Genomic DNA, 19,132 nt, shown 5'->3' on the forward strand with positions numbered 1-19,132 from the left:
TGGGATGCTGGGGAAGATGCTTGAGCTCTATATCCTGCACATCCTCACCTGTAAGATGCTCAGAGGGTTGATGTGAGGATGAAATAATTGTATCTTAAGATTATAACACAGTAACTGACACACAGGCAGTGACTGCTACCTAGCTTTCCTGGCTCTACCACTTTCTAGCTGTGTCACCTTAGGCAAGCTACCTCTATTCTGTCCTTTAGCTGTCACATATGAAAATGAGGAAAATCATATTCATCTCACAAAACTATTACAGTGAGCATTAAAGACATAATACAAGAAAAGGTTTTAGTGCAAAACCTGGCACATAAAGGTGGGTTTCCTTTCATTTTTCTAGAATTCTTAAATTTTGGTCATAAATAAAATATAATAAATAAATAAATAAATGTTAAAAGAATAATAAGTTATCACCACAACCTTATTAAATTATCTAAAGTGAAAAACTCACCAAGAGTGGGTGATGACATACAGCAGCTAGAACTCTAATGTGCTGCTAGTGGGAATGAAAAACCACTTTGGAAAACAATTATGCAGTTTCTTAAAAAGTAAAACATACACCTACCATAAAAATTAGCCATTCTACTTCTAAGAATTTACCCAAGAGAAAGAAGAACGTATGTTTACAGAGAGAGTTCTACACAAATATTCATTGAAGCTTTAATTGCAGTAAACTGGAAAATACCCAAAAGCCCATCACCATGTAAAAGGATCAACAACGCACGGTTCATCTATGTAGCAGAACACTACTCAGCAACAAAAAGAAATGAACTGTTGACTCACGGAACAAAGTGGACGGATTTCAAAATGGTTATGCTATGAAAGAAACCAGCCCTCTCCCCCAAAAAAGTGTATGATTCATTTACATAAAATTCTATAAATGCAAATGCGTCTATGGTGACAGAAAGTATATTATTTGTTGCCCAGAGATGGGAGTGGAGATGGAATTATGAGGCAAGTATTACAAAGGGTCATGAGGAACTATTGAAGATGGTATGCTTCTATTCTGATTTTTGTGATGGTTGGATACTTAACATTAAAACTTATGAAACTGCACAATTCAATTATTCACAATTAAATGTATATCTAAGATATACTGGCAAGTGATAAAGCCAAGTTTTTTACTAAGTCTGACCCTAAAATCCATGCTTTTGAAATATATATATACACACACACATTTTACATATACATACAAACATATATACATTGATATATTTACATATATATGCATGTGTGCCCCATATTTGGCCTCGTTTGAACCACAACTTGAGGACTAACGATTTGGCATGCAGGAGGGAGAATAAAGTAGTGGACAAGAGGACTGGGAATTAATAAAACTGGGATAGACTGATAAAGACATGTGTAGTAGAAGCGTGGAAAGGGGAATGAGAGCCCTGAGGAGAGGGACTGATCCCTGAATTTCAAACACCTCTCCAGCGTCCCTGAGTGACTGAGGTCACGGTTCCCATTTTCTTTTCTTAGGGGGACCCTCCCTAAACACCCAATCCCGTGTGGCTACACCCTTCATAACCTTCTCATCAAAGGCCCTGTTAAAAGCTCTATTTTATTTTCTTCACAGCACTTAACTCCATCTGAAAGTATCCTGTCCAGGTTTATAAAGTCATTTTCTCTCTTGCCCTGCCTAGCTCACTACTGTTTTCCAGTGCTTAGAATACTGCCAGCCACACAGGAGGCGCCTGCTGAAAAAAAAAAAAAAGTATGTTGAATGAACGAGTGAATGAATTCATCCGTTTCTATTTTTGGTTTTGCTTTTACTTTGGAGCTTGACAGTCTCCCCAGATACCGTTTGCCAAAGCTTTTCCCCTTAATTCCTAACCCCATGTCTGTTAACACGGAAATTAAATCCAGATGTTTCTGAATCATTTGCCCTGGATTCACCACAATTTGGGTTTTGTAAGAGCTGAGTTATGGAGCTAGTCATTTAGTAATGCAATGCCCAGAGAGGGAAGCAATCAAGCCTCAGAGATAAAGGATTCAGGAGAAGGAAAGAGTTTCAACATCTCTAAGGTGTATCTCCAGTTGGAATTATTTTTTTTTCTTTTTAGGGCCGCACCTGAGGCATATTGAGGTTCCCAGACTAGGGGTCCAATCAGAGCTACAGCCACCGGCCTACACCACAGCCACAGCAACGCCAGATCCAAGCCATGTCTGCAACCTACTCCACAGCTCATGGCAACGCTGGACCCTTAACCCACTGAGCAAGGCCAGGGATTGAACCTGCAACCTTATGGTTCCTAGTTGGATTCATTTCCACTGCACCACGATGGGAACTCCTCCAGCTGGAATTTTGACAGGAAGTGGTGAGGGATGGAGGTGGTATCTGGTAACCTCTACCCTTAGTTTTCTTCGCCAAGACAGGACAAACTCTCCTGGACCACTCTACTAAGAAAGCTCATGTTCTCCAATGGGTAGTGAAACTCTCTACCTGATCTTATATCCTCAGATAATGCCCAGGCAGGTTCCTACCGTCCAACCTGTTTGATACGTTGCTTTGGAAGCAGAAGTCCGGTGCAGGTGTTAAGACACGACACATTTGTCATTCAATAACAAATCGTTCAAGGCAAGATCTAAGAACACAGTCCAACTGGGAACTGCCAACGCGGTTTTTTGCTTTTGTGTTTTTGCTATTGTTTCGGGGGTGTGTATGTATGTACGTGTTTTAGTACAGGTTTGAAGAATGACTATGAGCTTTCAAACAAGACAAATGTGTGTTTCTATTCCACTTCTATTTACTGGTAGTGTCCTTGGGGCATTATATTCATTTTCTGAGTCCCTGTTCATTTTTTAAAATGGAGCTAAAATAGTATAGAGTTGTTATAGTGATGAAATGAGATTTTGTTTTGCTAAAGAGTCTGTCAAAACACCTAGTACCCATTAGAAATATTAGAAGACAATGAAAAAAAAATTTTTAAATAATGAGAAAAGAAGGGGAGGGAGGCAGGAAGGAAGGAAGTGAGGGAGGGAGGAAAGGAGGGAGGGAGGCAGGAAGGAAGATAGGCAGTGGTGCACTAGTAAATGTTTAACAGTTTAGAAACTAGTTGTGATAGTAAATAAATAAATAAGTAAAACCGACAAGTGTAGTGTTTGCCAATTTCCATGGTGTAAATACTCTTAACATGACCAATCACAAGCTTTTAATGTGAAGTCAATCAGCTCACAATGAATCTGAAAATTTAATAATTCTTGCGAGCAGATATGGGGGACGGGGCGGGGGGGCATTACTTGCCACCACCGAAGAACAGGTACAAAAGGCCACAGCTGATGAGAAAGTAAATACTGCCCACCCAGCCTTTGTGGTGGATTCAAAATATAGTTTCAATTCAAATTAGGTTCACAAATACTCATTTTTACCTTTTTAGAAAGAATAGTGTACTTGAAGCTGCAATATGAGATGAGCTTTCAAAAACTTTATTTATGATACACTTTGGGACTGGTATTTGAGGGTTCTAGGTTATATAAGGAAAAGCCAAAGATACATTTGAACCCATAAACAGGACCACTTGGCAGGCTCTAACTCATAATCTGCTTGATCTTTTTTAAAGAATCTTCTGAGTTACTAGAGTGAATTCCACTCTTCGGGATGTGCTAAGTTCTCAAACAGTCTCTCCCAGGCTAGAAGGCAAACACACTCTTAAGAGGGGATTATATTTTGACCATTATCATCCATTAATACTTCACAACCATTCTTCAGCAAGAATCCAAGGGAAAGAAACATAGAACAGATAGGATTTCAGATGGGGTCTGAAGAGTCAAAATTATCACAGGTCTTGGGTCACTGGAAGGAAGGTGGTCTGAGGGAAGCGGGGCCGGGCTGGGTCCAGAGCTGCAAGAAGCAATGAGAGGACTTTGGTCCAGAACACAAGGGGCAATCTGAGAACAGGTCCTCCACAAAAACACTGCGGTTCTGTTTTTACATTATTTTTAAATAAAAAGAAAGAAACCTATATCCTTAATGTTGGAATGATACTGAGCAAATCACTGACCCCTTCTGATTCCTTTCACTTACCTATAAAAGGGGGTGAAATATCAGAAAATTCTTCTTCGTTTCCAATGAGGTAACAGAAGCATCTGGGATGAGGCAAGGTGTCAGCCCAATGACCCCCTGCTGTTTTCTTAGATTTCTTCTTCCTTTATAAATTTTCTCTGTGAGGAGCAAATGGAAAGACATGAGAGTGTTTCACGATAGAGATAGCAAGATAAGTAAATGCTGTGTGCGTGTGCGTGTGCGTGTGCGTGCGTGTGTGTGTGTGTGTGTGTGTGTGTCTCAGTTGAAATATGGACATCTGACTTCAACTCAGTAGGCAGAAGACCCTTTTATTACTACCACATGGTCTGGGAGTTCCTGCCGTGGCTCAGCGGAAACAAATCTGACTAACATCCATGACAAGCATCCATCAATCCCTGACCTCACTCAGTGGGTTAAGGATCCAGCGTTGCCATGAGCTGTGTGTGTTGTAGGTCGCAGACATGGATCGGATCCAGCATTGCTGTGGCTGTGGCTTAGGCCAGCGGCTCCAGCTCCGATTCAACCCCTAGCCTGGGAACCTCCACATGTTGTGGGTACGGCCCTAAAAAGACAATTAAAAAAAAAAAAGTTTGATTTAATTCTTTAGAAGATAACAGGCTAGGTTAAGGAACTCCTGACTCCCCAGCCCCCATTAGAGCCTATTTCAGATGTTGCCTCTTTAATGAGGCTTTAATCTAATTCTCTCAGCAGAAACTGGCCCTCGCCCCTACTGTATTCAGCTTCTTTTTTCTCTGCTCTAAACATAAGTCCTATGCTGCCTTACAACGTAACTATCTTATTAGGCCTGGATTTGTATATTTAATCTGTTGTTTGGAAGGAGCATCAGCCTCCCTCAGATTACTTCGGGTTATAAAAAGTTACTGTTAAGAAAATGCATGACCTTAAGAAAAACAGGGATATCAACCAGGTCTCATGGAAGCCAGGAGCAGCCCCACAATTTAGCCTCTGGAAAAGCAGAGATCGTCACACATCCAAGCCTCAGGAAGATGGGCACATCTTCAGATACAGGAAAGTCACTTTGATCCCAGCAAGCACCCTTAACACAAAGTATGTATCTGGGCATCCACACACTGGCCAGCAAGTACCTGTGCCTCTCTTGAAGTGGGGTTGTCTGGGTTCCTTGCACCCTGACTCTACCACTCTCTCCATCCCTGCTTTTCCTCCTCTGCTGTCTGCTCATCTCCATCAGAGAAATATGGTGGTCAAGGTGGTCACTGTCATGCCACTGGCCAACCTGTTTCTGTCACGTCCTGTCTGCTGTTCAACGGACAGGCTTGGAGTTAGATGCCACTCCAAGCAAATAAATCTTGGCCAGTGTGCTGAGTTCACACCTGGACTAGCAAAGTTTCTAAGGTGAGTGGTGTGTGTCTGGGAACTCCAACAGAGGGGCCGGTGTGGCAGGCCTCTGAAACAAGGACTCTCTGGTGAACGACCTTATCTCCATTACCCTTCTCTAAATGACTTTTAAGAGTTAAGCAAGCTGTCTCTTGTACATCTCTGAATCCCCAACAGAAACTAAAAGGTGCTGAACAAATGCTTTTAAAATCCAATGTTGCTGATTTTTCATTAGATTTGCTTTAACTTTCCATTAATCCTGACTCTGATTTGGAAAGAGTGTGCCTAGGATATATGTGTTTATCTGTGTACCACAGGCAGCAGGACACACCAGAGAGCTATTGTTATCATTTACAGAAAATAAAACGGCCAGCAAAGAGTCTGGGTCTGGTTTAAAAATACATTTTAATAAGACTCCTTAGGGCTTCTCATCTAGAGAGAACTTTAAGTAGATGTATCTATCACATCTTTCCTTTATCCATTTTCCTTACACGGCTGTGGAATATACTGATGGCTGTGGCCCCGTTTCCATACTTAGAGTGATATTCAGTTGAAGCCCATTTATTTTACAAATACAACATACAGGTGCTTGGTACTCATGCTTTACCTCCTCAGCCTACTTCTTGAAGAGTTACCTTGAATGTGGTCCGAAGAAGATAATAAAAAAGGAAAGATCCCTGATAAGGAACGATTGCTATGTCCTGATATCTTACTGGCTGGAGACCTCAGCTCTTTTGGGTCACACCTCTTCAGTGAGATGAACGGGAAAAGCACCAAGAACCACAGTTGTACTGACTTTTGTTGTACTTATCACACTGCCTCATAACATTGATTTGTACATCTTCAATCACGCTAATCTCCTCCATTCATCTTAATACCCCCATCAAATGCTGCCTGTACAGCAGGAGTCAATAAATCTTGTCGAAATCAATGAATCTTCAAATACACCGATGCACCATCAAATGAATGAAAGTGCTTTGTCACCATTGCTCTTGTTCACTTTGCCCAACACCTTCTTGATCTGATGGACTTTGACCAGATCCCCTTCCTCACCACTGTCATCTATTCATACTACAGCCTATACAGGGAGAAGACATCCAGTTACAGTAGAATTTCATATAAACATATAAACAATCTTTTCATGTAGTGTATGTATGTCCCCGGTGAATTTGTTGCCTGTTTAACTAAGCGTCCTGTATTCTAACTGGCAACCCTAATACATGTCAACAGCCCCAATCATTTAGGTCTATTTTCAGGCTACAATTCTTCCCATCCCCACCCCATTTTGGACACCCCCCCACCCCCTCCTCCAGCCCATGCACTCCTGGTCCTCTCAGCATGGATCACACTGGGCTGGGCTGGAATGTCAGCCAGAATGGCTCTTGCTTTAATGAAAGGAGAAGCATGCCTCCTGCCTAAAAGTGAGCAAGGTCTCCAAAAGTTTCCTTAAGAAGACAGGGGAGGCCAAGGAGAAGGGAGGCCTCCCCACAATGGAACACTTGCCTCTTTTGTCTAAAACAAAGAAAAGAGCTATTCAGGATCCAAACTGATTGAAATTGAGGGAAATTACCAGACCACTGATAATTGCAGCAAAAGGGCAGTGGTCACTCCAACTGATTGTCACTTCAGAGGAGCTGTGCACCAAAAACAAGCAACCTTTTAGTGACCCACGATCCCCCCTCAGGATACATTTCACACTAGCCTTTAAAGCCAGGCCAAAGCATTTTCCACACCATATTTACCTTGAATTCCCAAACCTAGGGGGACTGAAAATCATCCAGCCTCTAAATGTCTTTCTCATGCTGAAGAGATGAATGAGACCGGCTTCTACCACGATGGCTTTCTCCCTTCACCAGCCTTTGAAATCACACAAGTGGGTGCGACCCTGCCCCCACCCTCGGTACTAGGTGGGCTCTGGCTCTCTGCCATCCTGCACCCCGTCAGACAATTCAGAAATGCTACTTCTGTTCAACACCATGAAAACCTGAGCACTTTTCTGGTTTATCTTTTTTGTTCTTACATCCTCTTACAGTGGCCCTCTGACAAAGACAAATCTCTCCTAGGTTTTAAAAGGAACCTGTACTTATAAGTTTGGTGAAAGAATTCAGACCTGGGGCCTGGAAGACTGTGAATGGTCCCAGCTTCACCACAGACAGGCTGAATGGTTTCTGGCAAGTTGCAGAACATTTGTAAACCTCAATTTTCTCATTGAGAAAAATGACATAGTTGGATGTGGTCCACAGGTCAAAACTGTGCTAAACTGGGAAGGTCAAATAAAAAAAATTATATATTTTATATAAAAGTTAATAAATACATAAACATAACTTAAATAATAGGCTTAAAATAATATGTATTAAATATCTCCTTCTTTGAATGTACATGGCAATACACATATATACGGCAATACATATATGCAGCTATCTATAGGTATGTGTGTTTGAGATCAGTAATGTGTATTGTAAATAAGCTCTCTGGGGGATTCTGAAGATTAGACAAGTCTAGAAATCCCTCAAGAGAAAGGTCACTGGCCTTGTCCTGGTTAGCATTTCATGGCAGGAACACAGGGCGTATTTTTCTCCCTACCTAATCCTGGGAGTCTGGAGGTTGTGTACGTAAGAGTGAGTGAACCAGGCCCTCCAAGCATTTAAAAGGCCAAGGGGGTCTACTCTAGGAAGGGAAGAGGAGGTGCCCCCTGTCTCCCAACCAGGAAACCCACTACACTTCCTAGAGGGCGTTCCTCCTTAGAGTAAAAGGAAGGGTAAAAAATCTGGTTTTCTCTGGGGACATGTTGGGGTGAGTTCAGTGTTTTCCACCACCCCTGACCTGATCTGTAGCACAGGAGGCTTTGCTAGAAAAAGGGCTGCCTCCAGATTTAAACTGGGCCTTGAAGATGAGTTCTGTGTGGGTTTGGTGTTCTGAACGAATATCCCGCCATTTGGGAATCTACCTCTCCAGGCTCTACAATCACCTGCCTGATCAAAAGGGTCTAAGTTACTGAAAGGCTCTAGATTCTAGCTCCAGAGGAGCTGCTGAACTTGATGTAACTTGGACCTCTCTCCTGCACCCCTCCCTGCTTCCAGTGTCATCCCGTAAATTAGGAGGTTGGCTGATATTTAGAAGGTCCTTTCTAGCTGTGAGACGATGTAGAGTAAAATTTTTTAAAACTTTTGTGGCTGCTATTTGGATAATCTAATTAAAAGGTATTTAAATATCATTACTAGTTTCTAGTGACAAAAAGAGACACAAACTGAATGTATATATAAATAAGGAAATGGCTGCAAATTGTGACACATCCATGCAAGGACTATTATTAAGTCACTTAAAAAGGTGAGTTTGATCCCTATCTATATATCCATGATGAGTTGTAAAAGTAAGAAATTTATAGACAATTTAAGCAAGTCAAAGCAAATATATGTCTATACAAATTTGATAATTTTAACAAAAAGCACCAAAAGTGTATGTCTACATGTTTCACATGAATATTGAAAATGAATGCAAAGATACCCATAATGCTGTAAATACTGGTTTCCTAGAGGGACAAGGGATGGGCTGAAGAAATATTATTAGATATTCTTTTCATATCTTCAAACTGAATCACTGGTGACAGTGAAGGCAAGTTTCTTTTGTAATTTTTCTGAAGATTAAATAAACAAACAAACCCAAACAGCCTTATTACTGCTCTTCTCCTGAGGAAGGCAAAGGAGGTACGGATGGAAATTAAAAGTCTGATCCACACAAGCTATTGGAAAACACTCCCACAACATTGAGTTTCTTCTCCTTTGGGGGTGTAATCTCCATCCCCACTGCTATAGCCCTGGGGGCTAAGAATCTCCTGCTAGTATTACTACACTGACCTCTCAACTCATCTCTTTGCTCTCATTTTCAATCACGAATTTTTCACATTGCCGCCAAAGAAATAGTACTCACGTCACTCCCCTTCTTGAAAGCATTCAGTGACTTCTCACTGTCTCAAGGGCACAGCCTACACTCTTGCCTAATAGAGCAAACTATGTTCATCACAATCAAGTTCCAATTTGTTGTTGTTGTTGTTACATTTTATCCACAGATTTTTTTTTTCATACTCTATGCTTCAGGCACATTGAATTGTTCACCAACTGCTATTGTTTTTAAAACACCTTTTGCCTTTCCATGGCTTAATGTTCTTTTCTATGCTATATCTCCTCAGCCCGAATCCAGTTCTCTCTATGCATTTCTAGTGAATGCCTACATACCCTTCAAGACCCAACCTAGATATCCTCACCTGTGAAAAGGTTAATGTGTACACTGAAACCTGCAAGATGGAGGCCACCCCAGTGACCCAGCCCACATCACAAATCTAAACCTACATCAGCCTGCACTTACAGGAAGCCTAGCATACGCCAATCATAGTCCTCCAACTCAGCTTTAGCTAGTTTACCTTACCCTAGAAAATAGGACCTGCTAGCCTTACAAAGAAATCCCAACTTCCTAGCCAATCACACTCTGCTTTTGTGCTGCCTCTTGTAATGCTCTGTAAAACTCACTTTTGCCCCAAATCTCTTGGGAACCTTGCTCCACTGCTTATAAGACACTGTATTTCCCCAACCACGGATTGTTTTCCGTTGACTAAAGAACATCAAACATGTTACTAAACTGTTTTTGTTTTGTCATTTGACACCTGTATAAAGGCTATCTTTAATGCCACTCTCAAGAGTAAGTCATCCATGCCACTTCAACATCCATAGTGAATCTCTAGTCTAAAGTTTACTACTATTTTCTTAAACTAATTTATATACTTACCTCTCTCTTCCTGGAATGAAAATTCCATTGCACATGGTATCTGCCCAATGAATTTTGTGTAAATAATATTTGTTTCTAATTGGTCTAAGATTTTTTAACTATTACAGTCAAAAACCAATAATAGCCTCTAAGGGATAAGTATGATAGTTTAAATTCTGCTTTCAAGTGGCCAAAGTGAGTACACGATTAAATATTGATAACCTCAAAGGAACACCCACCTGCGTAGTTACTGCCGTTTAAATGATTGTTTCAGTTGGTTATTGATGTCCCCAAAACGCCTGAAGCCCTTCTCTTCCACCTACTCCCCCGCAAAATAGTGTGAAGAAGATGAAATAACATTCTCTTGGGTGCTAAAAGTTTTAAATCCTAATTCTGCTTCTTTAGACCATTGGAGATCAGGCAAGTTCCTGGCTTCACTGTGCCTTGCTTTGCCCATCTATTCAATGGGGATAGTGACAAAATGACCACTTTGAGGGGTAACTGTGCAGCTGAACCAATAAGAATGTTAAAGTTCTACATGAACCTAAGTTGTTACTTTTTTTTCTTTTAACAGTAGCCTCTCCTCCTACAATAGTCATTTGCCTCTTTTTCACTCACTCTTCTGATGGGAAATCAGAGGAGCCCTCATGGTTGCCCTGAGAAAAAGCATAACATGTATACCCAGTTAGTTAAGTAGCCCTGTTAGATCAAAATGAAGATGTCGCACACCAATTATTATCAGGCAGTTATTTCCTGTAACAAAAATATCTTGCATGATATATAAACATCGTAAATCAACTATACTTCAATTTTAAAAATAAATAAATAATAACAAGCTTTCGTTTTGCAAAATTATCATTATTGGGTTCATTTACGTATCAAGGTCTTCAGAATGTATATAATACCGTAATTCACACACAAAAAAATCACTACACACACACACCCTCTACACATACACAGACCCATTTTAAATCAATTAGATCAAGGTTTTCCCTACCAGTTTCTTCTATGAGCACCATTTTCTTCTATGCCACAGAGTCAGGGTGGAAGTGAAATTTGCTGAGGATTGGAGATGAGCTAATTTTGGTCGCAATCTGGGTGCCAACACTTACTATGAACAGGGTATTTAAGTTCTCTGAGTCTCCATTTCTAAATTAGTCAAAAAGATTTACTATTTAGCTTGCAAGATTATTATGAATGAAAATAGAATAAAACATATAAAGTTTCTGGCACATGTTATGTGCTCAAAAAATAGCAGCTACTATTATTAATATGTTTCATCATCAGCTTCAAATATTCTCTAAATCAAAAAGCTGGTTAGCTTTGATGCAAGCAAGAAGTCAGAGACCTCTGTCATACAGAAATTAGTGAACATGTAAAAGAAGAAAACTCAAAACATTATCCTCTTTAATATTTCCCAAATATATTCTGAGACACTAACGTCTAATCACAGCTAAACTTTAATTGCATTATAACTCTGGCCCTAGGACAAAGAAGGGGGAATTGTATTAATAATCATCAGCATTTATTGAGTAAATGGAATAGAAAATAGGTATGAACAGCCTTCCAGGAAGGTTTCATAGATAGATATTGTCAGGGAGCCTTAATGTTCAAAAGTCATGGACTCTAATCAGGGAGACAGGAATAGTGACTGGACTACAGTCCATGATATCAGACTAGGTTCAAATCCCAGCTTTGCCACTTCCCACCTATGTGAGCAGAAATTAGTCCTGTCAAAAAGAAATTCAAAGGGGACACAACTGTTAGAGGGGAGTCTACAGCAATAAGAACTGTGGTCATTGAAAATTTACCATGTGTCAGACACTTGATGGTTATGCTCTGTACCTTATCTATGTGAAACAGCCCAATGAGGTAGGCATAGTCATTAGCCCCATTTTTAGGAGGGGAAATCTGAGATGCAAAGAGGTTATATAAATCCTCCAATGTTACACAGTCCAAACGACAAACCCGTGCCCGTGCGCAAAGCCTGTGCACATGGCTGTAATCATTATCTCACTGGTCATTAAAAAGAACTCCTGGATATCATGTGTTAGAAACATGTGTCTTTTGTTGGATGTTCATATATATATAAATACATATATATCAAGAATTTGCAATGGCATCATAAATTTGAACGGAATCTCAATGACATGGCGCTTTTAGGCACTACAGATGGCTCTGTGACCAAAGCACATGCTAGCCTTGAAATGTATTTCAGTTTAATTGTACTATACAGCCAAAGATACCTCTTATAAGTCATGAGCGACTTTCAGCGGTCAGTATACTGCATTATACACCGACTGTCAAAGAAGAGAAAACAAACCTAGCGTTCAACTTACTTAAACTTCTCATGCCACCTCAAAGAAAACTGAGGTTCAATATAATTGAATAAAGTCCTACCAATACAGACTCACATCTACCTTCATGGCAGAGATGAAACTTGAATTTGAACTCCTGACTCAAAAGTCCAGAAAAGTGTTCAAATGTGCAAAAGCTCAGCAATAAACCTCAGTGACGTCTTCAGTCCATTAGTTATGTATTTGGCCTAGCAAAATTAGCACAGCTCATGTTCATTTGAGGTCTAAGTTTTGAATAAAGATAAGCTAGTTGTTCTCTCATTTGTATATCTCATCCCTCCAACTTGAGAAAGAGAGAGCAAAAATTGGGCAGTTCTTCTGCCTGGATTGGCTCATCTCTTCCCACAGTCATTCCAGGACAGATACATGTAGGTCTGAAGCGGGGGAACACAGTAACATTTCAGAATACTCATAACACTGCAATTTCCTGTTCAATTTCCAGCCATCTTTGTTAGACTTTGCGTGCACGAAGGTACCATGATTATTGTACTCAGAGTCCCCAGATGCTTAGCAAAGAGTTTTGGTAAATAGCAGATGGTTAATACATGTTTGATGAATGAGTGAAAGGAAGAAGAGGTCATATTTAAGAATGGCTATTTACTGGCCAGAGAATCATAATATGAATTAGATCTCTCCGCCTCAACTGCTCCTAGGAAACTTCATTTACGTTGACCTCGTGGTGGTGGGCTCAGTCCCTATCTATTCAGATAGCTCTTCCACTAGCATATAAACTCCTTGATGGCACACCATCAAGGAGTGCTTCTTTTTCCTCCATTTCTTACAAAGCACACATGCCCCCTCCAATAATCCTAGACTAATGCCTGTCACATTCTAGGCACTCATGACATGTTTATTGATAGAACTGAATCTATAATCAAAAGGTTAACCAGAATGACCTGTCAAGGACACTTTCAATCTTAGTAATCCATGACTTTGGAATGTTACAAAGATGTCTTCTAAAAGTGTCCTCACTTGCTTCTCTATCTTTTGACTAGGCCATCTGTGATTCGGATGTCCTCAGTGTGGGAATGTCCAAGGAAGATGTGTAGATTTTCAGGGATGCCATGCCTTGGGGTACCAAGCTTGGAAACATATGCTTCCTTTGCTCACATGTTCAGAGACGGTACGTACTATATCCAGATGCCAGTGAGGGGCTTTTAAACAATGGTCCAACATTGTTAATTTTATGCTTATTTTCTTTGCCTTCTTTTACTTTATTTTCACTTTACTTTACTCCTAAAACTGATAAACAGGGTAATTCCTGAATACAACCAGATATATTTCAAGTTTTATAAGTAGGGCCAAACTAAATTCTTACCTCATGGCCTAAAAGGATCCTCACATTCTTCAGAGAGTATCTACCATGAACCATACTTCCTACAGATTATGGCAGGATAACGTGAGAACAGAGCTCACGATCTGAGATTTTCTTGCTGTATGGGAAAGTCAGAAAGTACTGAGTCTTTACAGGGAACTAGCAGAAGGAGTCAGGATGCCCAGAAAATGGAATTCCTGACAGAGGAAAACATTCTGTGTTATTTACAAGTGGGAGTTGTCAGGTCAGCTAAATCAATTATTTACCATTTGTTCAATTTGGCTTTGTATAAATCTTCATTTTCTCACACAGCAAATTCCCAATTTATCGTGAGGCCATGCACAGGCAGTAATGGGAATAGAATGTCAAACATTAAACTGAGGACAGTTGCAAAATTTACAAGTTCTGCCTTCTCAGCTGGCTTCATTTCTCTGCATATTTCCCCTGCCCAGCAGCCGTCATTTTGTCTGATTTTCAAATGTAAGTCATAAACAAAAGCCCTATCCCATCACCCTATGAGCAAGAGTTGTACAACATCTTTGTTTATGATTTTGAAACTCAGAATTCCAGCTGGTACCTCTCACTTGGGAGGCCGGTGAGGGTTGTAAAAAAACACAAATTACAGAAATAATAACTCTAACAACAACCTTTTTTTTTGGTCTTTTGTCTTTATAGGGCCACACCCACGGCATATGGAGGTTCCCAGGCTAGGGGTCTAATCAGAGCTGTTGCTGCCGGCCTACACCACAGCCACAGCAACAACAGATCCGAGCTGCGTCTCTGACCTACACCACAGCTCATGGCAACGCCAGATCGTTAACCCACTGAGCGAGGCTAGGGATTGAACCTGCAACCTCGTGGTTCCTAGTCGGATTCGTTTCTGCTGCGCCATGACAGGAACTCCAACAACCATTTCTATTTTGCATATTTGGGGGGAGAATCTGTGCAAAAGCACATTATATAAATTACTTTATTTAATCCTGACAGTGCCCTAGGAAGATATTATTTGTATCATTTTACAGTTGAAGAAGTTGAGATTTGAGATGTTAAGGAGCTAGTCCAAGGTCACAAGATTAGTGTTAGCAGAGCCAGGATTCTAGCAGTTGATAAATGGTCCTTTTGATCCCATCCCTTCCTTCTTTTAATTTCCCCTCTTGAGCATGGGTCATCAGGCCAGACTATCTCTCCGGCCACCACTGTTGAGAGCTCTCATTTCAGCAACATCTCTAACCCAATGCCCCTTTGGGGTTGACCTTTTATTAACAACATGATCCATTTATAAGAATATTTCTGAACTCTGCCCTTGGGATCAATATCTTCTTATCAATCAACAGTAGGAAATTCTCCCCAGGGAGCCCTGAAGAAGAAAATGAGACCTAGGAGGAAGCACCTGCATAATTAAAAAGGGCAAGTCCCCCTTACAAGGCAAAAAGAAAGAGCAAAAAAGACTTGCAAGTTGATGGAAAATTCAGTCCCAGAGACCCAATCCTGGACCACGTGAATTGTTTTGTAGCTCGGAACCTTTGACTGAGTCACTTTAATTGCTGGAACTTGCTGAAGAGCGCTGCTGATACGTGCATGTGGGCACAGGGCTGGCCCAGGGGAATTGGGTCCCTGAAGTCAGGTCAGAGGCTTGGGCTGGGGACAGGCATCTCTCGCAGTGCGTTGGAACAATAGAGTAGTCAGTCCAACGGCTGCAGCACTTGTCTCTCACATTTACTGTATATAGAAGCTTCTCTGCTTGCCCACTTATGGCTGTAAAAGGAGGCTGTAGTATAGAACTTTTTTTTTTTTTTAAGTACAGGCTCTAAGAGCCAAATTTCTTCGGTTCAAAATGTGGCTCCTCAGCCGACTATCTGCCCGGGATTGCAAAAGTTACACAGCCTTTGTAAGCCTGCGTTTTCCCATCTCTAAAGTACTGACAGACCTTCCTAGGTACAAATGAAGCAGTGAGCCAGAGTAAAATTTTATTGCTTTGTTCACTGCCAACAGATGGCAAGAATCATTGCTGTTGCAGTACTGTGTCTTCAGACTTCTGGTGAACAACTGTACGTGTAAAACACACTTAAGAATCCAGTTCACAATTAGAGGAGCTTCCATTTTGGGGTCTCGGAGCACCTCGATCATTGCCTATTGCAGCTGGAATCCCTATCAAGTTACCTCCTTCAGTGGTTTCCGACCTCCTTCCACTGGGCACTCGGGTGCCACAATGGAGCTTCTCAAACCTCTAAGGGGAATAAGGGAGGTGAGCAACAATGAGTAGATGAGTCTCTTACCCTCCAACCCCTTTTTTAGGCTAAGCATCTGTGACATAAGAAATATATATATATTTCTGCCCCATTTCCTGACACAGAGCTCCCAAAACCTCTGTCATTTCCTGAGCGTTGGGGGCAGTAGGAAAGTCTTACCCAGAGCTGCTCAATGCCTTGACCTTTCCAGGGTTATAGGAGCTTCTTTGGTTCTACTGAGGAGACTCTTGGTGGGCTCCTAGATGGCTTCAGGACACGGGCTGGTCACCAGAAAGATCAAGCCATGACTGGACTTACAGAACGTTCAGCTCCTTCCCATCCCAACCTCCGAGAAGGGGAGAGGGGCTAGAGAGTGAATTAACAATAAATCATGCTTACATGATGATACTTTCATTAAAAACCCTAAACTACTGAGTTCAGAGAGCGTCTGGGATGGTGAATGCGTCCACATGCCGGGTGGGTGGTACATCCCAACTCCACAGACACGTCTGCAGGAGACCACAGCCGCCCTCACCTGCTAAGCCTCTTCATCTAGCTGCTCACACGTATCCTTGAGAATATTCTTCGTAATAAGCCAGTAGGTGTAAGTCAAGTGCCCCCTGAGTTCTCTGAGTATTTTGCAAATTGCCACATCTGAAGAGGGGACTATAGAAACTCCCGAGTTACAGCCAGCTGCTCAGAAGCACCAGCGACAGCCTAGACGTATGATTGGCATCTGAAGCCGGGACAGTCCTGTGGGACTGGGCCCTTGACTTGTGGCATCTCTGCTACCTCCAGGGAGATATGTCAGGACTGCATTAAATTGTAGGCCACCCGGCTGGTGTCCAGAGTTAGAGAACTGGTTGTGGGTGTGGGGAAAAACCCCACATACTCGGTGTCGGCAGTAGTGGGAGCTGAGAAACCGTTCTCCTTCAGCTCCTTTACTGTTATCTGTGTCACGCATCGAGAGTCTGAGTCATATTTTATTTGCTTTGGGAAACTTATTGATAGAAAAAAAGAAGAGGAATGAGAGAAGGACTAATTTCACCCCCAGAGTGAGTGGCTCGGCCCCGATCATGTTAAATGAGCACAGAATTAGACCCAGCACTGCCTCTAACTCCTATTTCCAGTGCCCAGTGAACACCATTGAATGAGTCTGGCTCTTTGCTTTGGTCCAGCAGGGTCTGGTAACGCCCATTCAGAGGTTCAGGAGGTCACAGATGGGTTGTGAGGAAACAGCCTGAATGCTTGGCTCACTGGCTCCAGGGAGACGGTTTTGAATTGATGGACTTAGGGTAACAGGGAAGGAAGAAATACAAAAAGCTTGGCATGGCTTCCTCAGCCCCCTGGCTTCCTCTGCTGACTCACATGGGGAACAAAAACACAGGAAAAAAAACACAGAATACCTGTGCCTTATAATGCTAGAGCGGTCTTCAGGAAAGCCTGGGAAGTAGTGACTAAGTGGTAAAACTTGAGCCCCAGTGAGATTAGCACTTCTTGGGACATTTTCTCAAAACCAGTCTTTTAATCTAGATTTTTAAATGTTACCCGAGAAAACGTGAATAAAAGACTGATTGCCAAACAGGATGACAGTCCCTCAAACAATCAAATACAGATTTATTATATCATCCAGGAATTCTATCCCTAGGCATACATTCAAAAGAATTCAAGACAGGGTCTCCAAACAGCTACTCATACACCCATATTCATAATGGCATCATCTAAAACAGCCTGAAGATGAGAGCAACCCAAGGTCCATCAGTGGATGAATGGATAAATCAATGTGGTATTTACATGCCATAGAAGGTTATTCAGCCTTAAAAAAAGAAGGAAATCCTGACACATGCTATAGCAGGGATAAATCCTGAAGACAAAGTGGAATAAGTCAGACAGAAAAGGGCAAATGCCCTATGATCCACCTATGCGAGGCCCCTGGAGTAGACAGGTTTGGAGACAGAAGGGAGAGTGGTGGTTGCTGGGGCTAAGAAGAAGGAGGGAGAGATTGCTATTGCTTAGTGGGTATAGTGCTTCAGTTGGGAAGATGAAAAGCTTCCAGAAACGGATGGCAGTGATGGTTACACAACACTGTGAAGGTACTTAATGCCACTGAACTGCACAGTCTAAAATGGTTAAAATGATAAATTTTATGTTACATATATTTTACTTCAATAAAAAAAGAAACCAAGATAGATACACCAGGCAGTGTTTAGAGAAGTACATATGGTCTATGGCATTTAACACAGACGAAAAACTCAAGGGCCTCCAGCGGTATGGACTTTGCCCTTTAACTCCTTCTACATTTCCCCATTAGGACTCTAATACTGACAGCACAGTAAACAGGATGCCCATTGTGGCGAGAACTGGATTTCTGGGGAAGGATCCTGGATTCGGTCTTTTTAGGAAAAAAATCGCATACCTGATTTATTATTAGCATCTTAATGATGTGAGTTGTTTTAAAGAGACAGTGCTTTTCTCAGCCGCCACCTGGAGGGAAGAAGTGGCTCAGACCTCAGGAATGGTCCCTTGTAAGCATACCAGAGACCCGGCCCCTTCCTGCCACTCCGTACACAACAGCTCTCCTGGCACATTGTTTCAGGGATATCCTTATCTCTTTATGGAGAGCCCAGAAGAGAAACAAGGGCCCCTTCCTACCGAGGTTATGAAGAGGGTAAACATAAGATCAATGCATGCGAAAGTGCTCGGCCAGGGCCTCGCACACAGCAGGCGCCCAAGGAATATTTCAGAACTCGGGCTGTAATTGTCTAACTATCTCCCAGGTATTATCACATTCATCCAAAAATGATAAGTGAGCATCTAACACATGCCTGGCTCTTTACAAGTCACAGACGGTAAAACAATGAATCAAATAAAGTCTCTGCTTTCATTCTAGGAGGGGGTCAGAGAATATACAAGCAACTACACACTGCCTGTGGGGAAAAGGGGTAAGAAGAAAGACAAAGAAGCAAAGTAAGAGGAAAAGACACTGATGCAGGAGGGTGTCCTTTCATCTGGGGCAACTTGGGGAAAATTTTAAATCAGACCCTTGGCATTTGAACAGAGACCTGAAAGGTAGGCAGATGAGTGAAGG

This window comes from Phacochoerus africanus, chromosome 6, assembly GCF_016906955.1.
Source record: "Phacochoerus africanus isolate WHEZ1 chromosome 6, ROS_Pafr_v1, whole genome shotgun sequence".
Lineage (NCBI taxonomy): Eukaryota > Metazoa > Chordata > Mammalia > Artiodactyla > Suidae > Phacochoerus > Phacochoerus africanus.